This window comes from Protopterus annectens, chromosome 2.part1, assembly GCF_019279795.1.
Source record: "Protopterus annectens isolate FY-2018-M chromosome 2.part1, PAN1.0, whole genome shotgun sequence".
Classification (NCBI taxonomy): domain Eukaryota; kingdom Metazoa; phylum Chordata; order Ceratodontiformes; family Protopteridae; genus Protopterus; species Protopterus annectens.
In genome coordinates, this window is record NC_056729.1 from 1,534,017,277 (window position 1) to 1,534,042,314 (window position 25,038).

Genomic DNA, 25,038 nt, shown 5'->3' on the forward strand with positions numbered 1-25,038 from the left:
ACATAAGTTTGTTGTGTCAAAATCAAAGAAAATTTGAAAACTCTAAGTGTCCTTTTTAATGGAGAATATGACAAACTATCTGTTGGGCAACTGTATGATTTTATTTTCTTTATGCGTTTTTAATTCTGGTTCTGATTTGCTTTAAAATGTAATTCCTTCTTGCTTGCTTGACCTAGTTGATATCTGATAAGGGTCTTTGGACCACCGTACTTACCTGGATAACACATGTAAAAAAATAAATAAATTAATTAATTAATGCAAGACAATAGGGAAGAAAGACAAAAGCAATACATTGCAAAAGAATAGTGACTACAACTACTTGCAGTTATGTGTATAAACTTTGTACGATGAACAGAAAATACAGGGTATTACATCTGTATTAAAAACTCAAACAGAATGATTTTAACAACAGAGAAAAAAAATAATATTATTTATAATCAGTCAAATTAAGACTGTATTAAACATCATGTTTTAGAGATCCTGCCAGTCAATGAAAAAAGCTAGCAACCCACTCTGGAGTATCTATCAAGTATCTGAGAAGAACCAATTGTGATTATAAAAACTGTATTAAACAAGTCTGATGAATGGCAATGGCAGATAGCATAAATGAATGGGAGGTGAAGACACAAGGAAACAAAACCACGTGCCAAATCTCTCTGGAGGAGAATAACTAAAAGCATTGGAGCTGTGTCATGAGAATTACATCAAAGACTTCTGCTGCTATGTATCTAGGACCTTAACATATGGGAAACATCTGAGCACACAGAGAATACTTCATTTGGATTTTCCTTCCACCTTTATCTCAAGACTGTATAATGTTACCCAATGTGTCCCTCTTACACCTTTCCAGCTAACTAAAGCTAGATGGTAGGCATTTATAGCTGAATGTCTTATTGACGAAAGTTAGGAAGGGGTTTTGATAGTATGGTGAAAATGAAAACGATTTCTCTTTGGCAAAGCCCAGGTTTATTCCAAACTACTACTTAATGGTACCACTTATACTGATCCTGCTGACTTAGCCAACCTGCTAGCTGATGGGGAGTGAAGTTTCCGCTGAACCTATCACCCCCAAAGACCCATTCATCATCCCCAGTACTTCTCCTGCACCTCACATCTCTGTAGATCAAGTGTTAAAAGCCCTATCCAAAGCAAAGAACACAGCTTCCATGGTACCTGACACTATCCCAGTCTGTGTCTGCACCATCTCCAGCAAGAACTAGCTTTGCCATTCAGCACCCTATTCAACCACAGCCTAATTACAGGCTTCATTCCAGCACAGTGGAGAACTGCCATTGTCAACCCCTTACACAAAGGTGGTGCTACTACTGACCTGGGAAACTATTGGCCCATTAGCTTGACAAATCTGATATGTAAAGCCAATGGAGCGTATTATTATGGATCTCATAAACAAGGACATAGGCAATCTCCTAGCAGTTGACCCCATTCAATTCAGATTTGTCAGGGGCAGATCTTGCCTGTTGAACCTGCTTGACTTCTTTGAGACTGCCACCATGGCCCTGGATGTGGAAAGTCAGTACATACAGCTTACCTTGACTTGGTCAAGGACTTTGACACAGTCCCCCACTTGGTCATCATTAAAAAACTAACTCAAATTGGCATAAATCCCTATCACATCAGGTGGGTGACCAACTGGCTCACTGATAGGACCCACAAGGTCAAAATAGGCACTACCACCTTCAACAGCAGACCTATCACTAGTGGTGTTCCCCAGGAATCTGTCCTGGGACCGGTACTGTTTGGCATCTACTTCTCAGAGGTCCAGGCAAAGACAAAGGGCGTGTGGCTGACCAAGTTTGCAGATGACTGTAAGTTGGGTGCCGTCATTGACAATGACACAACAATGATGTTAACTTACTGCAAGAGGGTCTCACAGCAACAAATGACTGGTGTCAATGTCCTGGCCTTAAGTTAAATGCAAAAAAATGTATTATCATACCATTTGGCAAAAACACGGCCCCTACTGATTACCACATCAACAGCAACAACCTCAGCACACAACCTGTCAGGTTGACAACAATCTCAAATTCGACTACCATGTAGCTGCAGTGGTCAGAAATGCCTTTTACTTGGTTCATCTCATAAGTAAAGGGATTGCATCAAGAAAAAAGGACGTTATTACCTCTCTGTACTCCTCCCTCATTAGGCCTATAATTGAGTATAATGCTCCATTTGGTACATACCTCTCTAAACACATGCACCAACTGGAATGGCCACAGAAATACCTCACAAAAGAGAATCTACTGCCTGCAATACTTGTCCTATGTGGACAAGCTCAAATCACTATCACTCTACTTGGTATCACACAGATTTGCCCTACTGGAGATGCTCCATATCTGTAAGTCTAACTCCTCGCTTCTTACCCACTCAAAGGCCTAAATCTATTATGCAACATCAACGAAACCTGCTGGAGAGACAGGTTTGTCTCCCAGAGGCTTCCCCATCTCTGGAATAGATTTCCCATACATGTCAAACAGAGTACCTCACTGACCCTCTTCAAGCACAACCTTGATGAGTGGATGAGAAATCACAAATTTGTTCCAGGGGTTCCACCTTTGTCCCTCATTGACAGGTACAACAGGTGGTGACTGACATTTCTTTTTTGTGAATAAACTCTTGGCTAGGCTTGTAAGGGCCTCAGGGCCATTAGCCTAGTAACCTCTGATGATCCTATAAAAGTTGGGTATTCCCACATAACTAACTGAACCCATGAGGATTTTATTTATTTATTTTACATTTGTTAACTGGGAAAGTCTGACTGGACACAGGTCCTTTTTCAGCAGAGGCCCTGGGAGAAAAGCTCAATATACAATATTATCCAGAATATGTTATACACATTATTTAATATTAAAATACTGATTTAAACATTGACAAATTCATTGACAAATCCTTTGGCAGTAGACAAGTTGGTGAACATCATTCAGTATTAATTCATATCTCAGTAGTCAAGTTGCAAAACATGAGCCGGTTAAGCTTTAGCCGAGTATTATATCTCATATGCTGTAGTTTCAGTGTAAAGACAGCTTAAATAAATTCTGGTTTATGCCCAGCTCATAGGGAATCAAAGTTTGAAAAGGAATTGGATGACTTGGTTAGTAGGTTTTGAAGAAGGAGTCAAAGAAGGGGAGGTAGGGAGGAGGAGGGACATCGTTATAAGGACTGTTGAGTTAGTGAGTGGTGACAGGAATTGAATGGTAGGTGATGGTGGAGAGGAAAATTAGAGAGAGAAAAACAAGGGTTTTGAAAGTTATTTGGGGTTATCGCAGTTACAGAGACAAGAATTTAGCAGATGTGATTTTAGGGCTGATTTGAAGGAGCTACAGGAAGTTAAGGTTATGATATTGGGGGGAAGTCTGTTCCATTGTTTAGCAATTATATAGCTTTAGAGGGATTCACCTGCAGAGTTATTGTCTTTAGATACTTGTAGTAGAGGTTTGTGGTTGGATCTAAGAACTCATGTGTTGGTGCAAGTATGTAGTATGTTTTGAAGGGATGGTGTTTTGACTGGGGAGTAAAGCATGTTATGGGCTAGTGTGAGTTGATTATATAGTAGGAGGTTGGGAAGTTCTAGCCAGGAAAGCTGTTTGAGAGGAATGTAGTGATGTATTCTAACAGGTGAACTACTTGTGAACTTGGCTATTTTGTTGTAGCAAGCTTGCTTCCTGGCTAGTACTGATTTTCTAATGTTTGTGAGAATAGGGGCAGCATAGAGCAGGGTAGAGATGAGATGAGTATGAGTTATAGTGGTCCTGGTGCTATCTGTTAGGAATTGCTTTTTTCTATATAAGAGATCTAGCTTTTTGTGCACTTTTTTAATAGTTAGGGGTATATGTATATTTCATATTGCTTACAATTTCTATCCCTAGCAGTTTGGTGTGGCTTACTCTAGAAATGACTGTACTGTTAGTGGAGGTGATGTTAAATGTTGGGTTATGCGTTGTGTACAGTGTGGGTGAAAAGATAAGGAGTTTAGTTTTGTTGGGATTTAATATTAGTTGTGAGTCTGTAAGCCAGTTTTCTACAGAGACAAAGGAGGCTTGAGTTAGTTGTTCAGTTCAAGGAGGGAGGAAGAGGTGCAGATAAGTGTAGAGTCATCTGCATAGTGGATGACTGAGGCCTGTAGTGTGGCTCAATGAGGTTTGTTGGTAAGTAACAGCAGGGGTCCTAGGATGGAACTCTGTGGGACTCCTAGAGAACAGGTACTAGAGGTGAGAGTTCAAGATGCCATCTAACAGCCTGCTGTCTCTGTTAATTAAGGAGCTTCTGAACCAGAAGATAGTGGGGTAGCTAAGATTTAGTTCTGAAAGAGTGTTGATTAGTCTGTTATGATTGACCATGTCAAATGCTTTGGAGAGATCAAGAAAGATAGCTGAGATTAATTATCCGTTATTTCTATGGGTGCTTACTGTTTGGGTGAATGATGTAAGGGTGGTAGTCGTGCTCTGGGAAGGTCTAAAACTGTGTTGGGTTGTGGTAAGTAGATTATTGGACTTAAGGTGGGCCATATTGAGTATGGATGCATCTTTCACGGATTTTGGAGAGGGGAGATAAAATAGCAATTGGACGATAATTGGTAAATTCTTTGGAATTGCCCCCTTTATGTAGTGGAGTAATGTATGAGATTTTTCAGAGTTGGGGGACTAGGTTTTCTTTAATAGAGCGGTTTATAAGTATTCAGCAGGTAGTGCATTGCCAGACAGGGATTTTGGTTTTAGTCTACTAAGAAGTTTTCTGATTATTGGTGTAGAAACAGGTTGTAGTGTGAAAATCTGTTCTGTAGTGTTATTCGGTAATTAACTGTTTGTGGACCGTTTTTGTGAGTTAGCCAGGGCTAGGATGGATTCTATAAAATATTTGTTGAATTGGGTTGCTATATTGGTTGAGCTATCAGTATTTACAGGGGTGGGGGTGCTAGTTTTCCTGGATGCAATACTTTGTTGATGGCTGTCCATAATTTCTTAGGATTGTTTTGGTGTCTAATTTGTGTGTCATGATAATAGATTATTTTGTCCTGTTTGATCTATTGTTTTGTCAGATTTCTAAGTTCTAAGCATTTTCGTTTAGCAACATGGGTATTTATTTTATGCAAGTTTGACCAGGCTTTGTCCCTGTTTTTCAGTTGGGATCTAGTCTCCTTGGTTAACCATGGGGCATAGTTGGCTTTAATTCTGATGGTTCGGGGGGGGGGGCATGATAGTTTAGAATTTCAAGGAAGTTGGAATTAAAGTATGAAACAGCCTCATCTAGGTTTAAGGTATGTAGGGGCAGCCAGTTACATCTTTTTAGTGCTGTTATAAAGTTACCAGAGTCGAAAGATTTTCTGTTGTGGATTTTGCGGTATATGGTGAGTTTGGCTACATTGGTTCTGGTTAGGAAGGTTGGAGAGTGTTCGCTTAGGCTATTTGGTAAGCAGCCTGAATGGGTAATTTGCACAGGTTTATTAGTTAGCATCCAGTCAAGGATTGAATGCCTCTTAGAATTTTTGTCAGCTCTGGTTGTAGACTGGATTAATTGGGTAAAACTGTGAAGATTAAAAAAGTTAGTGTGATTATTGGATTTACAATTTAGCCAGTCAATATTAAAATCACCAATTATCATAGTTTCTTGGGGGAGAGAGTTTAAGGCCCAATGTAGTAAATTTTCTAAGGAGTCTATGTTATCACCTGGGGGAATGTAGCAGCCAATTAAGTTGATGTTTTTTTTTTTTTGTTATTAATGTGTAGTTTGGAATATATAATTTCTGCTGTTCCTGATGTTGGTAATGGCAGATCCTGATTTTCTATGTTATGTGGTCTTTGAATAAGATAGTAATGCCACCACCTTTTTTGATATATGATCTTTAAGTAGGAGGTTATAGCCTGGAGGAATCATTTTGTTATTAGATATGTCAGGTTTTAGCCAGGTTTCTGTGAGCAGGACTATGTCTGGAGAGTACAGTGAAATATTAGCATGCAGGTCTGGGATTTTGTTTTTGATGCTTCTAATATTAATGCTTAGTATTGGGAGGTCATTGGCTTAACTGAGTAGCTGAGGAGATGTGTTTCCTGAAAGTAGTGTGGTTGTGTGGATTGTGGGCTTGGGTGGGCCAGAGTTAGGGTGAATGTCTCCACATAGTGCTAGATTAGAGGTAGTTTGCACTGTAAGTTTAATTAGTCTAATGGACAAAAGGTGATATTTTATGGATGTTTATTGTTTTTTTGTATAGTTAAAGGGTGTATTGGGATGTGTATGTTGAGAGGTGTTTGAAAGATAGAGGGGAGTATGTGTAGGTTTAAAGGTGAGTGTGTATTAGGATTAGTGTAGGTAGTGGAGTGATGAGGTAGTATTGTGGGTGTAGTGTGGGAGTAAGAGGTAACGTGTGCAAGCAGCTTAAGGGTTATAATGATGGATGGATGTGTGAGTAAGGTACATGTTGAGGTAGCTGTTAGTGTGGATTTGAGAAGTCTGTAGCTACGTCAGATTTTCTAAGTGTTAGTAGTTAAGGTAAGCAATTGCAAGTGGATTTATTAACTAGGAAGGTAGGGTGGATGTGTGGGAGAAAGGTTTGTCTTTGGTGGTAAGTGTAGTATTACTTTTAGGTAACTAGAAGGAGCAAAGTGAAATATTTTTGGGGGTGAATAATAGTTAATTAGCAGAGGGTATGGATTGGCTGCGGGATTCCTTTATTTCTTGAAGTAAAGTGGCAGTTGCAGGTATTATGAAGAAGCTAGTTCCCTCAATCCCTGAAAAACGTGCAGGTTTCAATTTAACCAAAACTCTGGGAGTTCCCACCATGGAAGATTATGCACTTTGATCAGATCTGTTTCCACACATTTCCAACAAAATATAGGCCCACCGTCCTCAAGTATGCACTGCATTCTATCCAAAATCATTCCTCCATATATCCAAACATCATGACCCACAGCCAATATAGGTTACCAACAATGTACTCCAGTACAATAAAACAAACGTTGTCAAAGGATCTTGTAAACCTAATAAACTGTTTACCTAACAATCAGCTTACAGTAAATTAGAATAAAACTAAAGGTATAGCCTATGGTACCCAGACAAAATGAAGTTCATGCTCCCACTCCTGTCCACTGTTGTTATTTCATAATAACAACAATGCAGTATCTTCCCTAATATGATCTTAGATGCCCCACTCTTCATGATCGACCACATCAGCTGTCTAAAACTTCATATTTGACAGATATTAAGTGGCTGTTACACAACTTCTATGTTCCTTATCACTCAGGCCAGGACATGTGTCGGTAAAGATATTCTGCAAGTATATTTTGAATATAGACTTCTGATTTCTTTTATATCCTCTAGAAACATGAAAGATCTCCAAATCCTGTTTAACCAGATTTGTAGATTAAATTTTCTTTGTTCAATATTCGATTAGGACTACAACTATCCAAACAGCTTACTGGATGTTAGTAAAGTAATGTTCTATTCTGCTTCTTCTACTATATTTAAAATGCTGAAATCTCCCCACAGTTCTCATTCAGATGTTTCCCTAAAGTCATTGTTCACTACCTCAGGTCTGACCATCGTTTGACTATGATAGAACATTCTCTTTCAGATAAAGGATTATTGTTCATCCCTGCTGCCTCATCAGACCTGGGTGAGGTACTATTGGACTTACACCAGTTTACTCGTAACCTTGCTTTAAAACTGATGCTTGCAAACAAAGAATCAATGAAAGCTCATGGTTTAAAAAAAAAAAAAAAAAAACCTAGTTTGTTTAATCCACCTTTGCCACCACATGTAAGTACTTTTTTTTTGCACATTTGCGAGAGTGAACTTCTAAAGGGGCTGAATGCACCACATAAACAGTTTTTCATAATTTAACTGCAATAGAATTTGCAGTGTTATGTTCTTCAAGAAATAATTGAGATCTCGCTATAAGACCAGCCGATAAAGGGGGTGCACTGGTAATATTGAACTCTAAGGACTATAATGACTCCTTGTATAAATTACTTAATGAAGAGAGCCCATATAGGAGAATTGACAGACTTGAACTGGAAAAGACTTAAGAAATATGTATATGATGTTTTGTATGGTTTGTTAATGTGCCGCACTATTGATGAGCAACTATCAGTTTTTGTTGTGGAAGACCCCGCGATACTGGTCATGAAAGGGTTACCCTAAGATACATGAAGATGCTTTGAACCCGCCCCTGAGACCCATAATGGCAGGGACGGGTTGCATGACCGAACCCCTTTCTATTTTTATAGAAGAAAGATTGAAAGGGGTTTTGTGCGCCATCACAACTATACTAAGGTATACCAGTCATTTCTTGAAAGACGAGAAAAAACGTAGCTGGATGCTGCTGGTGTATAAAACAGTTAAAACAATTTATTCCAAGTACAAATATAACACGTAATGAGCGCTTTCGGGTTAAGTCCCTTCATCAGATAAATACATTACAACATATTGCTGTTATTTAAAACACAACCTATCCAATCATCTTTCAGTAAAATACCCGCCTGTATTTGTACTTGGAATAAATTGTTTTAACTGTTTTATACACCAGCAGCATCCAGCTACGTTTTTTCGTTTACTTTTGTGCATTTTGTTACGGACAGCTGGATTTGGCAGAGCAACGACCCTTTTGTCTTTGACTAATTTCTTGAAAGACCTTGGACATTATATTGACCAGACCGTTGGTCAAGGGGATGTTTCCACTAGCATGTTTGTAACTTTAGATGTCAAAAATATTTTTACTAACATACCCAATACGCATGGTGTACAAGAGGTTAGGGAGATGTTAAAACTTAAGAGTAGATACACTGATAGCAACATAATGTACCTTACTAGAATTAGTTTTGGAACATGATTTTTTATGTTTGGCAGAGAGTTATTTTTATAAAGATGGGGGGTTGTCATGGGCACCCCCCCTTTGCCAACTATTTCACGAATCTGGTAATGGATTATTGGGAAGAAGAACATGTATTTCATCATCCTGTGTTCTCCAGTCACATCAAATTATATTGACGCTTTGTAGATGATGTCTTTATATTGTGGGATGGCCGTCGACTTGAGTTGCAAGAATTGTTTTAAATATGTTAGTGATGCACACCGCAGATAAATATCATTTGCACTTTCTCAGCTTACTCATCCCCACTCTCCACTGAGATCCAAATTTCATTCCGCACTTCATTTCTGACTACTGTACAAAATAATTGTATTACTTTAATGTGCATTTGATAATGTTTCTGTTAGAAATGTGTTGATGTCTTGTTACAATTTCTTTTTATATAGCTTTTTTACATTTTATATTTGCCATTTTACTGGTACTGTTTAAAATATGCATATAAATATTTGCATGTGTGTGTGTATACATACATACGGATTCCACTATGTAATTTTGAAATACTGACATCCCGAATTTCAGTATTTCAAAATTACATAGCCGAACACGCAAAACACCGAAACCCTAAAACCGCGAAATTCAAAATCTCGGCTGTACACTACAGATACAGCACACACAAACACATAAACACAACCCCCCCCCAACTCAAAAATAATATCCTACAGTACAGATAAGCAGGGGGGGCAAGCCCCTCTGCACCCACCATGTGGGGGGGCAAGCCCCCCCCCTCTACTTATATACATACTAACTCCGAGATCGCACAGACATGCACAGGTAACTCACTCCCACACATTGTACACACCCTCGCACACACATCTTAGTCAAAACACACACTGACATACACTAAAGCCCCTAACTAACACACATACACATACATACATACCCAAACTCACAATCTCCATACTTCGGGATTTTGAATTTCATGCTTCTGGTGTTCCGGGATTTCAAGACTTCGCTATTATAATTTCAAAATACTGAAATTCGTGATTTCAGTATTTCAAAATTAAATGGGTAACCCATACACACACACACACACACATATAAATATATTATTTTCCACATATACACACTGACGTAAATATTTATATTAGCATAGTGGTGGCTGGTCTTGCTAAATGTGCTAGCTTAGAAAGGTTGTGTAACATAGTGGTGGATGGTCCCTTCAAGGATTTAAAAAAAATAGGCAAGGATGTTACAGTTGAAAAGGGGTATCCACACACACATAGACATTTAAAACAGGGTATCCTGATCCATGGCAAATTTGTGATCTTTGGGCCTGAAGAGAGTCCTGGGAGGGCCTTAGAAGGAATTATGTATACCAGGAGGAAGAATGAAAGCCCTGTGAGGGAAGACAGACAAACCCTTTAGAAGAAATGTTAGCTGAATTTGTCCCTGTCTGTGTGGAAGGAGAAGATGTCGTCTTCATAGCTGGTTTTCCTTCAAACAAAATATGGATGAGTAAGTCTGCTCATGTCTCTAAAGTCAAGACTGTTGTTACTAATATCATCAGTCAATGCAATATGCAAAGATATATGAACAGTCTGGTCAAATACAAAAATAATGGAGTTCAGTGATAAAAAAAATCTAATTTTATTCAGTTTGGTTAGCACAAATCCCAGATATCCTTCTGCTTTAAATAATACACTCTTTGAAGAAGTAAATTACATCAGAGATCTGGTTAGTAAGACGGATAAGGGTCTGACATTTTACCTAAATATGTGTTACTGTAACATCAAGGATATTCTATGAATCATTATTAGTAGGAATGAATGGGTTATGCTTCCCATTTATAAAACAGACCTATTATTGAGTATTGTCCACCAGTCTGTGTTTACAATCAAACTCAAATGAAGTGACTAGAAATGATAAAAAGTTATTGTATTAATTATAAAGGTTAATAATTTATAATATAATAATAGAATGAGGACTTTATCTCTTTTTATAATAAATTACATATTGGTAAGAGAGACCTCAAATAGCCAAATGCACGTACAATGACAAGTCTTCTGCTATGTTGGGGTTAATATTAAAAAACTAGGAATAATAGTATGTTTGCAGATTTTAAACTGGCAAGATACACCTTACTATAGAGACCACTTCAAAATAGCACTGGATTGTGATAGAATGCCATACTTCTTCATATCAGAGAGGCGAGACATTATAAGCCTTTAAAAAGGGTCTTGACAACTGGTTGGGAACTAGAGTTTATGATCCCAGCTTCATAGGATTCAAGCTCTTTGCTGGCCTGTATTAGGCTCAGAGTTTGTTCATAGGTTCATAGGTTCGTACTAGGCTATCTGCCCTAGGGCATTTATAAGCCTAGCCAGAGTGTATGTGGCTTACACCACCCCTTAGGATGAGAATACTACGCCCTTTTAGGGTTTAGTTTACTATGCCTCTGTCTAGTAGTGACAAAGAGATGACCCCCGGGGTAAACCTACGATCTCCCATCCACTCGTCGAGATTTCTCTTGAATAGAGTCAGTGAGGGGCTCTGCCTAACATGGACTGGGATTCTGTTCCAGAGTGTAGGGAGCCTCTGGGTTATGAATCTGTCCCTCCAGCACGTTCTATTTATTTCTGTGTTGAGGTTTAAGTCACTTGTTCTCGTGGCTCTGATGGATTTGGATTTTTGAGGTGGAGCATGTCCATTAATTCAGGATTGGACATGGCCTTGTACGTCAGGCACAGATCACCTCTGAGTAGGCGGTATGCGACTGAATAGAGCTGGAGTTTTTTCAGTCGGGCAGCATATGACATATGTTTAAGACCCTTTATCCTCTTGGTGAGGAACTTTTGGGGTCTTTCCAACTGCTGCAGGTGTCGGGTGAGATACATCCCAAATGGGGCATTGTACTCAATCATTGGCCTGATAAGAGAAGAGTACAGGGGCACAATGACCTCTCTTGATCTAGATGTGAAACACTTCATGATAAGGTGGGCAATATAGAAGGCCTTCCTAACCACTTTGGCAATGTGAGTGTCAAATGAGAGGTTACTGTCAACCTGGGTCCCTATGTCCCTGATTACCTCTTCCGTGCCAATGGATTACCGCCTATGTGGTAATTTGTCGGTACCTTGTTTTTCCCAAAGGGTATGACTATACATTTTTTGGCGTTTAGCTTAAGGCCATGGCTCTGGCACCAATTATCCATTTCTATGAGGCCTCTCTGAAGGATGTTTGTGTCTGCTGGAGTATCAATTATGGCGCCCAGTTTGCAGTCATCTGCGAACTTTGTCAGCCACAATCCTCCTATGTTTGCCTGTACCTCGGAAAAATAAATGCCGAACAAGAGGGGTCCCAGGACTGAGCCCTGTGGGACACCGCTTGTGACTGGCTTAGAGTCTGACATAGCTCCAGCAACTCTGACCCTGTGGGTTCTGTCCTTGAGCCAGTTTGCAACCCATCTTGTGACATATGGGTTTACATTTAAGCTGGTGAGTTTGTCTATGATGCCCGAGTGGGGTATTGTGTCAAAGGCTTTTGCAAGGTCAAGGTAGGCTGTGTGAACTGCCTTACCCTCATCAATGGCCTTAGTGACTGTTTCAAAAAGTCGACCAAGTTCAGAAGGCAGGATCTGCCCTTGACAAAGCCAAATTGGGTAGGATCCAATGTCTGTAGGTCCCCAATGTCTTTGTTTATGAGTTCCATAATGATCCTCTCCATAGCTTTGCAGACCAGGCTCGTCAGGCTTATGGGGCGGTAATTTCCAGGGTCCGTAGAAGCACCGCCTTTGTGAAGTGGGACCACTGTTGCCGTTCGCCACTCTTTGGGTACGTATCCTGTGGTAAGGCTAAGATTAAACAGCAGCCTTATGTGTGGGTTTAGTTCCTCTTGGAGTTCATGTAGCACACAGCCCGGGACACCATCCGGTCCCATTGATGCTGTGTTTTTAGCTTTAGAGAGGGCGGCTCTCACCTGGGCATCTGAGATGTTAGGGAGGCTACACTCTGCTGGGATAGTTATTTCTCCTTTTGGGGGGGAGGGGGAGGAGAAATTTGCACTGAACCTGTCTGCCAGAATGTTGGCAATGTCAGTGGGTTCAGTTTATTCTGTGTCATTTTGGACTAACTCTGAGCATATCTGGGAGTTTCCACCCAGGTTTCTAACATAGCTAAAGAAGGCCTTGTGATTGTCTTTTGTGTCATTTGCGATTTTTCTCTCAAAGTTGGCCTTGGATGATTTTATGAGTGATCGTAGTTTTTTGCTAGTACTGATCAGAGATGCCTTTCCTTTTAGGGATTTTGCTCTGTCATGTAGTAGCTTCCTCCTTCTGTTGTAAATTTGTTTATGGCTGGGGTCCACCAGACCGGTCGCCTGCCTTTGGGGGAATGGTTCTTGGTTTTATTTGGGATTGCATGATCCATGCATTCTTGAAGGTGCCCATAGAAGGCATTTGCAAGGGATTCAGCAGTGTGGGTTGTGGTTTCCACTGGCCCAGGGGCCTTGAAAGATACCATTTCAGTCTTAAGAAGTGTGAAGTTTGCTTTTGAGAAGTTCTTCACTGTGGTCTTTTGTGCAGGGGGTGGGGGCGGGATGTGGATTTCCAGTGAGATTAATTTATGGTCTGATCTTACCAAAGAGGGATGTACTTCGGTGTGGAGCATTTTGTCCCCATGTTTGTGATGATCAGGTCTAGTATATTGTCTCCTCTTGTGGGAATGGTGACTAGTTGTTCCATTGCATTTGAGTTTATGAATTCTAAGAACCTTTGGGCTAGAGTGTTGGGGCTTGAGTAATGTTCCCAGTCTATGTTTGGGTAGTTGAAGTCTCCCAAAATTATGGTATTTGGAGAGACATTCATACTCTCCAGTGTCTTCAGGAAGGCTGTGTGGGGTTCCTGAGTTTGAGAGGGTGGTCTGTAGCATGCTACAAACTGTAAGGCAGTTTTGCCTATGGTTAGTTGCACCTGGATAGTCTCCAATGCTTCGTGCGTTGCCACTAACCTGGAGGTGTGGGTATCTTTGATGAAAATGGATACTCGCCCTCCTTTTGTGGTTCTGTCCAAGTTTTGGGGCCGGAAAGCATGATATGAGGTAAAACCTGATAGTGCTGGGGTGCTCTCAGGAGCCTTGAACCAGGTTTCAGTCACTGCACAGACATCGATGTTCTCCATACTGAGAAGGGCTTCGAGGGCGTGCATCTTGAGGTTTAGACTTCTGGCATTGAGCAGCATTACCCTTAGTTTTTTTCCACTTGTGTTTTCTAGGGCGGTAGGTTTGTCATTTGAGCCTTGCCTAAAAAAGGCACTATGGGGGTGGCAAGAGCCTTGACCAATATCCGGAAGCCCAGGGGTGACAGGTGCAAACCTTCCCTTGCGAAGCAGCATGGCTTGTCAAGCATGTCATCCCAAGCAGACAGACACTGGATCCCCTTAGAATGACACCAGTAATTAAGCCAATTGTTAAAACTGATCATTTTGTCTTTGTACTGTGGCATCCTTCTTGGTGAGGGTAAGATGCTGCTCAGGGTCAGGGTCATACCAGCCTGGGCTACATAATCAGAGAGCTCCTCTATGTCTCTTTTCATGTAGTCCAGGGAGGTACGTCTCAGGTCGTTTACACCTGCATGTACAATGACTGAGTCATATTTGTACTTGCTGTGGAGTGACCTGAGTGCTTGTGTTATATGGCGGATTCTAGCTCCCGACAGGCAGCTTACTGTGACCCTCTCCTTGTTCAGTCTGGTGAGCGGGACGTCAGTGTGCCTGACTATGGAGTCACCTATTACAAGTGTGTCTGGCACATTGTTTGGCCTTAAGGGCTGTGACTGTTTAGCACACTGACTTTGTGAACTATGTGTTGCATTTGCTATGTCTTGAGGTGGTGGTTGCTTGGGTGTCTGCTTTGGAGGCCTCTGTTGTTTTGGTAGATTTTTAATCAGCTCCTCCGAGTATGTTTTTTTGTGTTTATGTGTTTGGTTTGCAGTTGTGATAGTTCTATGTGAGACTGGGTTTGTGGTGTGCGTGGTTACCTTCTCCTCCTGACTGGTCTTGCCAGTACTGAATTGAGAGAGCTCAGCCTCCAGTTTGGCTATATAGTTGCATCTCTCGCATATATTTGTATTTGTTGGGAGGAGGAGAGGGTTGTCTGTGTACATGAAGCAATTGTAACATTGCCTCAAGATTCCCAGATTCACCAGCTGAACAGGAGAGGACGCTAGCAACTGATCCTTCGACATGCTAGAAATAGTGAAAAAGATTGCTGTGTAACTGAGTCAGAAAGGACCTATAGGGAAATGGGTACTCAACAGAATTTAGGTGAATGAAGTACTTTTCGTTTGTTTAAGAGTGCTTTACCTGTATACAAAATGCTTTAGGAGCAAGTGCTGAGCTTTTCAGATAGAGTATAGGCTGTTTAGATTGCAAGTAGAACAGTTCTAAGGGAAAAATTGAAGAGCAGACTTGGCGGAGCCAGAAAAAGTTTAACCTTGTTTAACCGGCTGCACTATGCACGATCGGCAAAGCCGTGCAAAGGCGGATTTTAAGCAGTGAACTACAAAAGAGCTAGGAATGGTCCCAAACAACCAATTACTAACAGCTTCTTGTGCTGAGGTCACTTCCCCAAGGATAGGTAGGCTGCTCAAGGCTCCCCACTCCCACTGGTGAGCAAAGAAACTTCCTTTTATCCAAGTAAGGTAATGGACAACACAGGAACTACACCACAGCCCAGAATACAGCAATGCCTGTATACTGGTCTAAACTAGTCGAAAAAGGCGGGAAAACAAGGATTACTTTTTGTTTTTTTTTTTTGCAGAAATACACAAAAAATGCAGAGACAGTGATAAATTAGTTACACAGGCTAGCACACTTTAGTGGGCAGCCTCCACAGTTCAATTAAACAAACAAACAAGCAAACTTTCGACTAAATTCGACTAAATGTAACTTTAAGTGCAGTTTTTAAAATAAATGCAGTAATCAGTAAAAAAACAGTTCAGGCTAGTTTAAAGTAAGCAGCAGAAGCTATTTTCAGTGAAAAAAAAAGCAAAGATACTTAAATCCAGAAAGTAGTCACTTTTTTGAGTTCCTTGCTGCTAGGACCACTCTGTAAACCCACGTGGAGCTTGTCTGAGCAGTATAGCCAGAAAAAAACGCCCAGAGGCAGATTTTAAGCAGTGAACTACAAAAGAGCTAGGAATGGTCCCAAACAACCAATTACTAACAGCTTCTTGTGCTGAGGTCACTTGCCCCAAGGATAGGTAGGCTGCTCAAGGCTCCCCACTCCCACTGGTGAGCAAAGAAACTTCCTTTTATCCAAGTAAGGTAATGGACAACACAGGAACTACACCACAATAGTCTGCATTAAACATTGGAGATATTTTGGCTTATCCCTGTCTGCAGAACTGCAAAGATGGCAGGTTTAGTGCTGTGAGGTCTTTAAAATCATCATCAACCTTTTTCACATTTTCTATATGTGTTCAGGATTTTGTGCCAGCTGCTGGCATCTCTCTCTATTCATTGCCATTTCCTGCCTTGAACAATCATGCATGGCTGTTGCAGGTCTTCCCTCACACAATACATCTACCTCTTTGCTGGACATTCTTGGTTTCCTCTTGCCTTCTTCCTGACTGTCCCAAATCTTCTTCTTCAGCTGATTGACTTCTGTTTTTCTACACATGTGCCCAAACCACTGTAATCTGTTATATCTGACTTTTTCTTCAATTGGAGCTACTTTGGATTCTGCTTTTATGTCTTCATTTCTTTGTCTGTCCCATAGTGTGTACCCTACTACCTGTCTTAGATACTTCATCTTCATCACCTCTAGCTTTCTCATCTGCACTGCTGTTTTGTACACTTGACTTTTCAGCTTTTTTAACATTTTTCCTGCCATACACTACACCTGACGCTCTGTGCCAATTGGCTGCAGCCCATCTGATTCTAGCTTTGACCTCCTTATTCCAACTTCCCTTCTCCTCAACCACCCCTCCCAGATACTTAACGTAGCCTGTTCCACTATTTTCCATTCTCTCGCAATTCTCAGCTTCTTCTGAACTTCACTATTTAGTGCTATTACAACTGTCTTATCTGTACTCACTATCATCCCATGTGCCTTCAGTTTTGCAGTCCATTCCCCTATCCTTTGCTGAAGTTCTTGCTCAGTCTGCCTATAATGCCATATTGTCTGCATACAGCAACTTTGTTGATCTGTCCCCTTTGACCTATTTGCTAATGTAGTCCATCATCAGTATGAACATCAGTGGGCTCAGAGCTGCAACCTGGTGCCCACTCACTCCCACTGGGAACCCCTCTGTGAGACTGAACATTGTTCATACTTGAGTCACTAGGTCTTTGTACATAGATTGCACAAATTCTATCAATGTTTCTAGGACTTCAAACCAGCACAGGACTGCTCAAATCAGCTTTCTTGGGACCTTGGTATATGCTTTCTCCAAGTCTAGGAATACCCAGTTGGACCCTTACCTGATCTGTAGCTTCTTCTTAACTATCTGTTTTGCTGCAAACATCAGGTGAATTGTGCTGCATCCTGATCTGAATCCAAACTGCTCATCTCCCATCTTACTTTCTACTACTGAATCACCCTCTCCAGAACTTTCATACAATGTGAAAGGAGTTTGATATCTGTATACTGCCCACAGTTGTGAATGCCACCTTTGTTCTTGAACATTGGCACTAGTATGCCTTTCTCTCCACACTGATATTAGTACCCTCGTGAGTCTTTTCACCCCTATGTCACCCAGCATCTTTATTATATTTGCTGTGACCTCATCTGAGCCTGCTGCTTTCCTTAACTTCATTCTCCTTACTGTTATTCCTACTTTTCTATGGTTGGCTCTTCTGTTTCTCTCATTGTAGGCTGTGTCTGGGGCAGTAGAGCTTCTGTGGAGTTGTCTTCATTCAGAATCTGCTGGAAATATTCCTTCCATCTGCCTTTAATGTCCTGTGGACTGGTGTGCAGGTTGCTTCTGGCATCACTTATAGTGTCTATCTTCTTTATCTTTCTCTTTTTGCCTTACAATCGGATATAGTTTCTTTGTGCTATCTCTACTGACTTACTTTCCAGAAGCTGGTAGATTGCCTCTGATGCCTTGTTCTTTGATATTTTACAACTCCTTTCTTAGCTTCTTTGTAAGCCAATTAGTATTCCATCCTAGCTTCATCCATCTTTCCTACCTCTTACTTTTTTCTTATTTCTTTTGATGGCTTCCTGGATTTCCACATTCCACCACCTGCTTTCCTCCTATACCTTATTTCCATAGCTGGCTCAGACGCATATCTGTCCCACAGTCCTCACACATGCTGCTTTGAGGGGCTGCCATTCTTCTTCAACCCCCACCTATTTTCTCTTCTTATTGAGGTGCTAGAGCCCTGAGTAATTCCTTGAACTGTTGTTTTTTCTCTCCAGTCAACTTCCAGGTCTTCACCCTGGCCTCTATTAATCACAGTGACTTCTCTGACCATGGCTTATAGCTGATTGTGGCAACCAGTTTATGCCATGGGCCAACTTTTTTTTTTTTTTTTTTTTTTTACTGAGGATGACTTTGCAATTGTTGGTTCTAGTCCAGTGCCCTTTTCCTTACAAAGAAGAAGCCTACCCGAGTTGCAAGTTGGCCACTCTTGTATGTAATCTTGTGACTGTCTCTCTTTCTAAACCATGTGTTACCTATCAGGCCATTTGCCAAACAAAAGTCTAGAATGGTCTCTCCTTCTTTATTTCTGTTACCCCAGCTATGTAGATTGACCTGGGCAGTCTTATCCTGTTCTGTCTGTTCTGATATGTGGATTCAGGTCACCCATTATCAACACCAATTCCTGTTGTCCTGCTTTACCTAGTAGGTCCTGCAACTGCAATCTGAATACACCCTTTTGCTCAGTATCACAACCCTGCGGTGGGGCATAGCTTGAGAGCACTAGGCTGGAATCTGGTTGCCATGAGTCTGTCACTATTTCAATGACATCCCTCACTGTCTTCTGAAGCTCCTCCCCCACAATTCCCACATCATTTCTAGGTTGTCCTCCTCCTGAGTAGTAAACTTTGGATGACAAGAAAAGTGGATTTGCTGCACTGCCATTCTACATTGTCTCCTAGATACATAGTATGTCCAGCCTCCTCCTTACCATCATGTCATCCACTTCCAAACCGCATCCTGTCAGTGAACGTACACTGAGTGTAGCAATTCTTAGTTCATGTTTAGCAGGTTGATTGATTTTATATCCAGCTTTCATTCAACATAGCTATCCCAGGTATCACAAGCTGGGCAACTAGACACCAGTTGGCCAGCAGCTTATTGACCTAGGGCTTCTGGGCGTTTTTTGCTGGGCACACACTGGCCAACAGGGGCACACACACCCCTCCCACCATTAGCCTGGGTCCCTGGCAATAGACTAGGCCGGGTCCACAACAAACTTGTCGGTGGCGAATACCCATACCCTTTTTTCTGGCAACATTAGTCAACGCAGCTGAATCATCTACAGCCGTATTTTACACCATCGAGTGGCTATCCCTGACATAGTGTGCAGTCTTGATCTGTGTTTTCTTATTAAAAGGATACTGTGCACTACAGCAGATGCTCAAAGTGGCTGGTTTATACAAGTCTTCCTCATATAGGGCACTATGTAGAGTCTGTCCTACTGCCCACTGCTCTATTCTTTGGTGTGTTTGATATGGAAAGACTCAGCATATTTTTCAGATTTAGGAGGAATCCCACAGAGGTGCATGGAGACCATGCAAACTCCAAACAGGCATCGGTCAGAGATCAGGATCAAACCTTGTACCTTGTGCTTGGGAAGCAAAGACCTTAACTAATATGCCAACTGATTTACTCATTTATTTTTGCCAACTGCTGTTCCAGAATCAAATATTTTAAGGGAATACTGCAATCTGAATATAATGAATTATGAAAAGCCTGCATTACGGGAACCCGAGTAGAAAATGTATGTTTTGTTACAGATTGAAGTGCTTGATTAAAGATGCACTTTCAGCTTTCTGAACATTATTTTCTGTAAATAAACATGAAATTCAATCTGTAAAGATGTCTCCACTGACTACTTTTCTGTTGTAAACAAACCAATATATGACATTAGTGTTGTCAATAGGCAAAAACTTTTTTTAAATACTGTGACTTTCCCTAAAGCTGCTGCTTTTGTTTCAGTTACTGTCTGACCTAGAATCAGTCCACAAAAGTATCTAATCATAGAAGAAACCAGTGCTGTGTTAATGAGCTTGTTAATTACACTTGGTAGCTGTCTTTGTAGTGAGTACAATTCTTGTGTAGGAAACTGAGAAAATATTTGAGGTGTTAGTGTAGATCAGAGTGTGTGATATACCTTTAAGAAGCTTTTCAGTTATCAGGCACATGCGTATAAGTACTGAGTATATGCAAGCAAGAGTGCCATTTTGTAGTGAGCAGTCAAGATGTAAGGATGCGTATGTGTTAGTCAATCAGTTAGCTGGTTTATGTTTATTGTTCCTGCTATCCATCCTGATGTGTTTATATGTAATAAAAATAGTTAAACGAACACTCACATCATCTTATTCAGATATACAAGACGAGTGACATGGTGTCAGAATGGGATCCAGAATCAAAAACATGAGGCGCGCAGTTAAAGTTGGAGGAATATACAGGAGTGAATCATCCCTACTGCTCAAATGATTCACAAACAGGTCAGAAACGAATTCCAGGTACTTAAACTCACTTAAATGATTTTTTTTAATCAACGAATATAAAACAAAGCACTCAGAATGTTCAAAACAAATTTCTAATTAAACAAAATGTCAGAAACTGTGACATATTGATAACAATATAAAAAAAATTACGAAAATGTTTGAAACTATATCCGAATCACATAAAATGTACAAAAAAGGAAGACAACTGCATTTTTTTACTATGTAGTATTTTTTGCGTTAATTAAGCTATTCAAAGTATTTAAGGTATACAAAGTCTTGGCAAGTGTGTGCAATATTACAGTACACCTATTTTGCAAAGTGCAGCCATTTCAAACAATATTTCACAAAATACAGTCTTTCAAAGAGTTTATTGTGCACTGGACTCTTATTATGAGTATCTGTTGTGTATGCATGTTCATACATAATTACAGCATTTGCTTGTGTTTGATAACAATATTGCAGAAAATTGGACAGTGTTTGTGCAAGAGAACAATATTTTCAAACAGACTGCTTTCTCTGACAAAGATGCATGTACAAGGGCATTTATTCTGCTTAACTTAGCTGGTTCAAAACCACTGAAAGAGAGCATTCATTTGTGTATGCTCCTGCTGTGTATGCAGGGGAGGGGGAACCAGTCATACTGTGATACCAGCTAAAATGCGAGAAGACCCTGAGTGTTTAAAACGTAAATTCAGAGAGATGCGTAACCCCCAAATGAATATTATAATGGAAAGACACGTTTTATATAAGGGATCAAAAGCCTGGTAAAACTTTTGCAGCATATACAACAGACTTGAGAAATGAGGCAAAAAGGTGCAGATCTGGTGATTTGAGAGATGAGTTGATAAAAGAAAAGTTTGTGTGTGGTATTAAAGAAGATGCAGTGAGAAAGATTTTGCTTCAAGACAATGATTTAACTTTAAATAAGGCCATAGAGATTTGTCAGATACACGAGCTCACAGAAAAGCACACAAATATGCTTACAAATGAGAAAAACATGCTTCCAGTGCTCCCAGTGCTAACGTTGATAGTATGCAGCACATGGTTTAAAGATACAAGCCTAAGGGGATGGCCAAACCCTGGGCCTCCCTAGCAAAACCTGTGGCAGCTTCATTGAAACCCAAATCCTTTCTAGCAAATACTAAGGCATGCTCTTTGAGGCAGACATGGTCAGTGAAGCACAAGGGTGAGTCAGCTAAATCAAAGAATGTGCCCGCACCTAGCCTCATACTCAATTATCACAACTGTGGTGCTAATCATAAGGCTAAAAGAGAGAAGTGCTTAGCTTTTGGTCTGCAATGCCACAAATGTAAAAAGTGGAATAATTTCAAAAGGATTTGTAAATCAAAAGAGGTTTATTCTTTCATTAACAGAACATACAAAGAGACAAGTTGATCAATTAGAAAGCTTGTGACCCTACTTTTTATGTTGATGGTATGTCAGTGCTTGGTGAAATAGTCAATGCAGTAGTTTTGTGGGCAAAAATGAAGTATTTTGTAGTGTTCAGATTAATGGGAGAACTGTAGAGTTCAAAGTTGTTACTGGTTCAAAGTACAATGTTATGTCCGCAGAGTAAAAGCTGGCAAGAGGCTTGATTTGGTGAAGTGTGTGAAGCTTGTTGCTAATAGTGGTGAAGAAATTCATACCAAAGGTTCAGTAGCACTTTCATGTTACTCTACTGGGAATAGCTATGACTTGCAAATTTATGCAGTCAAGAGACATTTGCAGTTACTATTAGGCCTCAAAGACAGTTTGAAAATGACACTGCTGTCATTTAACAAGGAAGTCCACCATGTAAGCCCATACTGTTTTTTCCTGACTATGCTGATATTTTCAAAGACAAACTAGGCAAGCTCCCAGTTGTGTACTCCAGAAAGTTAGAAACAGATGTAAGCCCAGTTATCAGACCAGCACGGAAAGTTCCAGTAGCTATGTTGAACAGAGTGAAGGCCGAGCTAGACAGAATGGTCTAGCAAGGAGTAATTTGTCCAGTTGAAGAATAACTGAGTGGGTATCTTCCATGCTGGTAGCTCATAAGAAAAGCTCAGATTATATTAGAATATGTATTAACCCAAGAGATTTTAACAAAGCACTAAAACAACCTCATCATCCAATGTGTACAGTCAAAGAAGTTGCTGCTCTTTTGCCAGATGCTACTGTTTTTTCTGTCTTAGATGCAAAAAGTTCATTTTGGCAAATTTTGCTTGACCAAAAATCCTCATTGCTAACCACATTCAGTACACCATTTGGAAGGTACAGATTTCTGAGAATGCCGTTTGGAATAAACTCTCCAGTGAAGTGTTTTAGCATGCAATGGAGCAATTTGTTTCAGGCTATCCATGTGCTATTATAGTAGATGATATTCTTGTAGGAGGCAATGGTGAAGTCGAACATGGTAGAAACCCCATAACAATTTTGGACCAAGCTCATGAAGTCAATCTTAAGCTAAATCCTCAGAAATGAAAATTGAGGCTAGGAGAAGTTATTTATGTTGATCATGTGTTTACTAGTTCAGGCTTATGACCAGATCCTTCCAAGCAAACAGCAATTCTTGTGATGCCAGCTCCAGACAATGTCCAAGTCCTACAATGTTTTCTTGGCACAGTCAACTATTTAGGCAAGTTCATTCCAGACTTGAGACAACCTTCAGCACCACTAAGAGAATTGACATGCAAAGATATATATACTGGTCCTGGTCAAAACAACATTGAAGATCATTTGATGTCCTGAAACAGAGAATTGCCAGTCTAACTACTTTAAGATACTATGATGTTCACAAACTCACAAACTAGTAACTCTTTCCTGTGATACTTGTAAGTTTGGTCTTGGTACAGTCATTCATCAAGAGGGTAAACCAATAGTCTGTGCATCTAGAACTCTAACCCAAGCCGAGATGCAGTATGCTCAGATAAAGAAAGAACTCTTGGCAATTGTGTTTGCATGTTTGAAGTTCCATGATTATATTTATGGCTGACCTATTCAAATCGAGACCGACCACCAACCTCTAGTCACTGTTTTGAGAAAGCCTATGCACACAGCTCCTGCTAGATTGCAACACATGATGCTGAAATTGCAAAAGCTTGCTCTGATGAAGTCTTGTGATTTTGATGAAAGCGCTTAACTTTTCTCAATACATTTTCTGGATTTAGTGCTGCAGTGTTCCTTTGGTGATCCTCTTCATATATTTTTTATTCAAATTGCAAAAGTACAATTTAATTCTTGTTTACCAAAAAGGCAAATGTTTTTATCTTGCTGATACTTTATCCAGATCACCCAGAAAAAACACTGAAAACCATGAGGATGAGAAAAATGGTTTAGAAGTCATGGAAGTGAGAAATATTTCTTCCACATGTCTTGATGAGCTTAGAACTCACACAGCTTCGGATCCAATTCTCCAGAAGCTGAACCACTTTATCAGTCAAGGATAGCCATTTAAGCAATCTTTTTTACCAGTAGAAATGCATCATGAAAGGTCTAAAAGTGATTGTTCCCAAATCCTTGCAACAAGAGTATATTAACATCTTGTATTGTGGCCACCCAGGAACTGATTGTACCAAAAGGCGGGTGGAGAGGACTAGTATTTTGGCTTCTATGTCACAAGACATTAGGAGAGAAATTTCATCTTGTTCTGTTTGTATTAGTACTAAACTGCAGCAACAAAAACAACCACTTCATCTAAGCCAAATTCCTGAACTACCTTGGTTGCCACTAGCTACAGACATCTTTAAAAATAATGGTCAACATTATTTGGTATTAGTGGACTCTTATTCAAATTGGTTCGAGATTGACATACTTCCTAACCTAACTTCCAATACTATCATTACTAAGTTGAAAAGACTTTTCCATCCATGGTAGTCTGCACAATCTCATTTCTGACAATCGTGCACAGTTTACAAGTCAGCAGTTCAAAAGATTTTCTGAAATGTGGTACTTTGGTTCATATTATGAGTAGTCCTGAATATCTGCAGTCAGATGGCTTGGCAGAATGTGTAGTTCAAATTGCAAAACAGCTGCTAGAGAAATCAAAATGAGACAATAGAAATGTTTTTCTAAATCTCCTGAATCTCATAAACATTCCTCATGATAATCATCTTGGTTCACCTGCCCAGCGACTTTTGTCGAGACAAAACAGAACCACACTACTAATCAATAGCAATTTGTTGATTCCAGGTGCTAAGAACAACAAAGCAGTGAAAGCTCAACACCTGAAATGCATTTGTCTCAGAAGTCCTATTATAATAAGACCAGCAGACTGCTCAATCCATTTCAAGAAGAGGGGATAGTGAATATGCAGACAGTAAAAGGTTTTGATCAAATTGGATTTGTGAAAAGTTTGTGTTAAGAACCGAGATTGTACATTGTGGAATGTAAGCATGCATGTGTGTTAGTCATTTAGTTAAAGTTTATTGCTCCTGCTATCCATCCTGATGTGTTTGTATGTAATAAAAATACATAAACAAACACCCAAGCCTCACTGTCTATTTCAGATGTACAAGACTAGCGACAATTAGTAACACCCATCAAGTGTGGCAACTGACC

The 25,038-nt window shown here is 40.2% G+C and overlaps 1 protein-coding gene across 3 annotated transcripts in view; it reads right to left on the reverse strand.

Moving 5' to 3' along the window:
* The window catches only part of PLCH2 (phospholipase C eta 2), a 1,923,638-nt gene that overhangs the window by 478,614 nt on the left and 1,419,986 nt on the right, over positions 1 to 25,038 (reverse strand). The gene's annotated exons all lie outside the window — the stretch shown is intronic.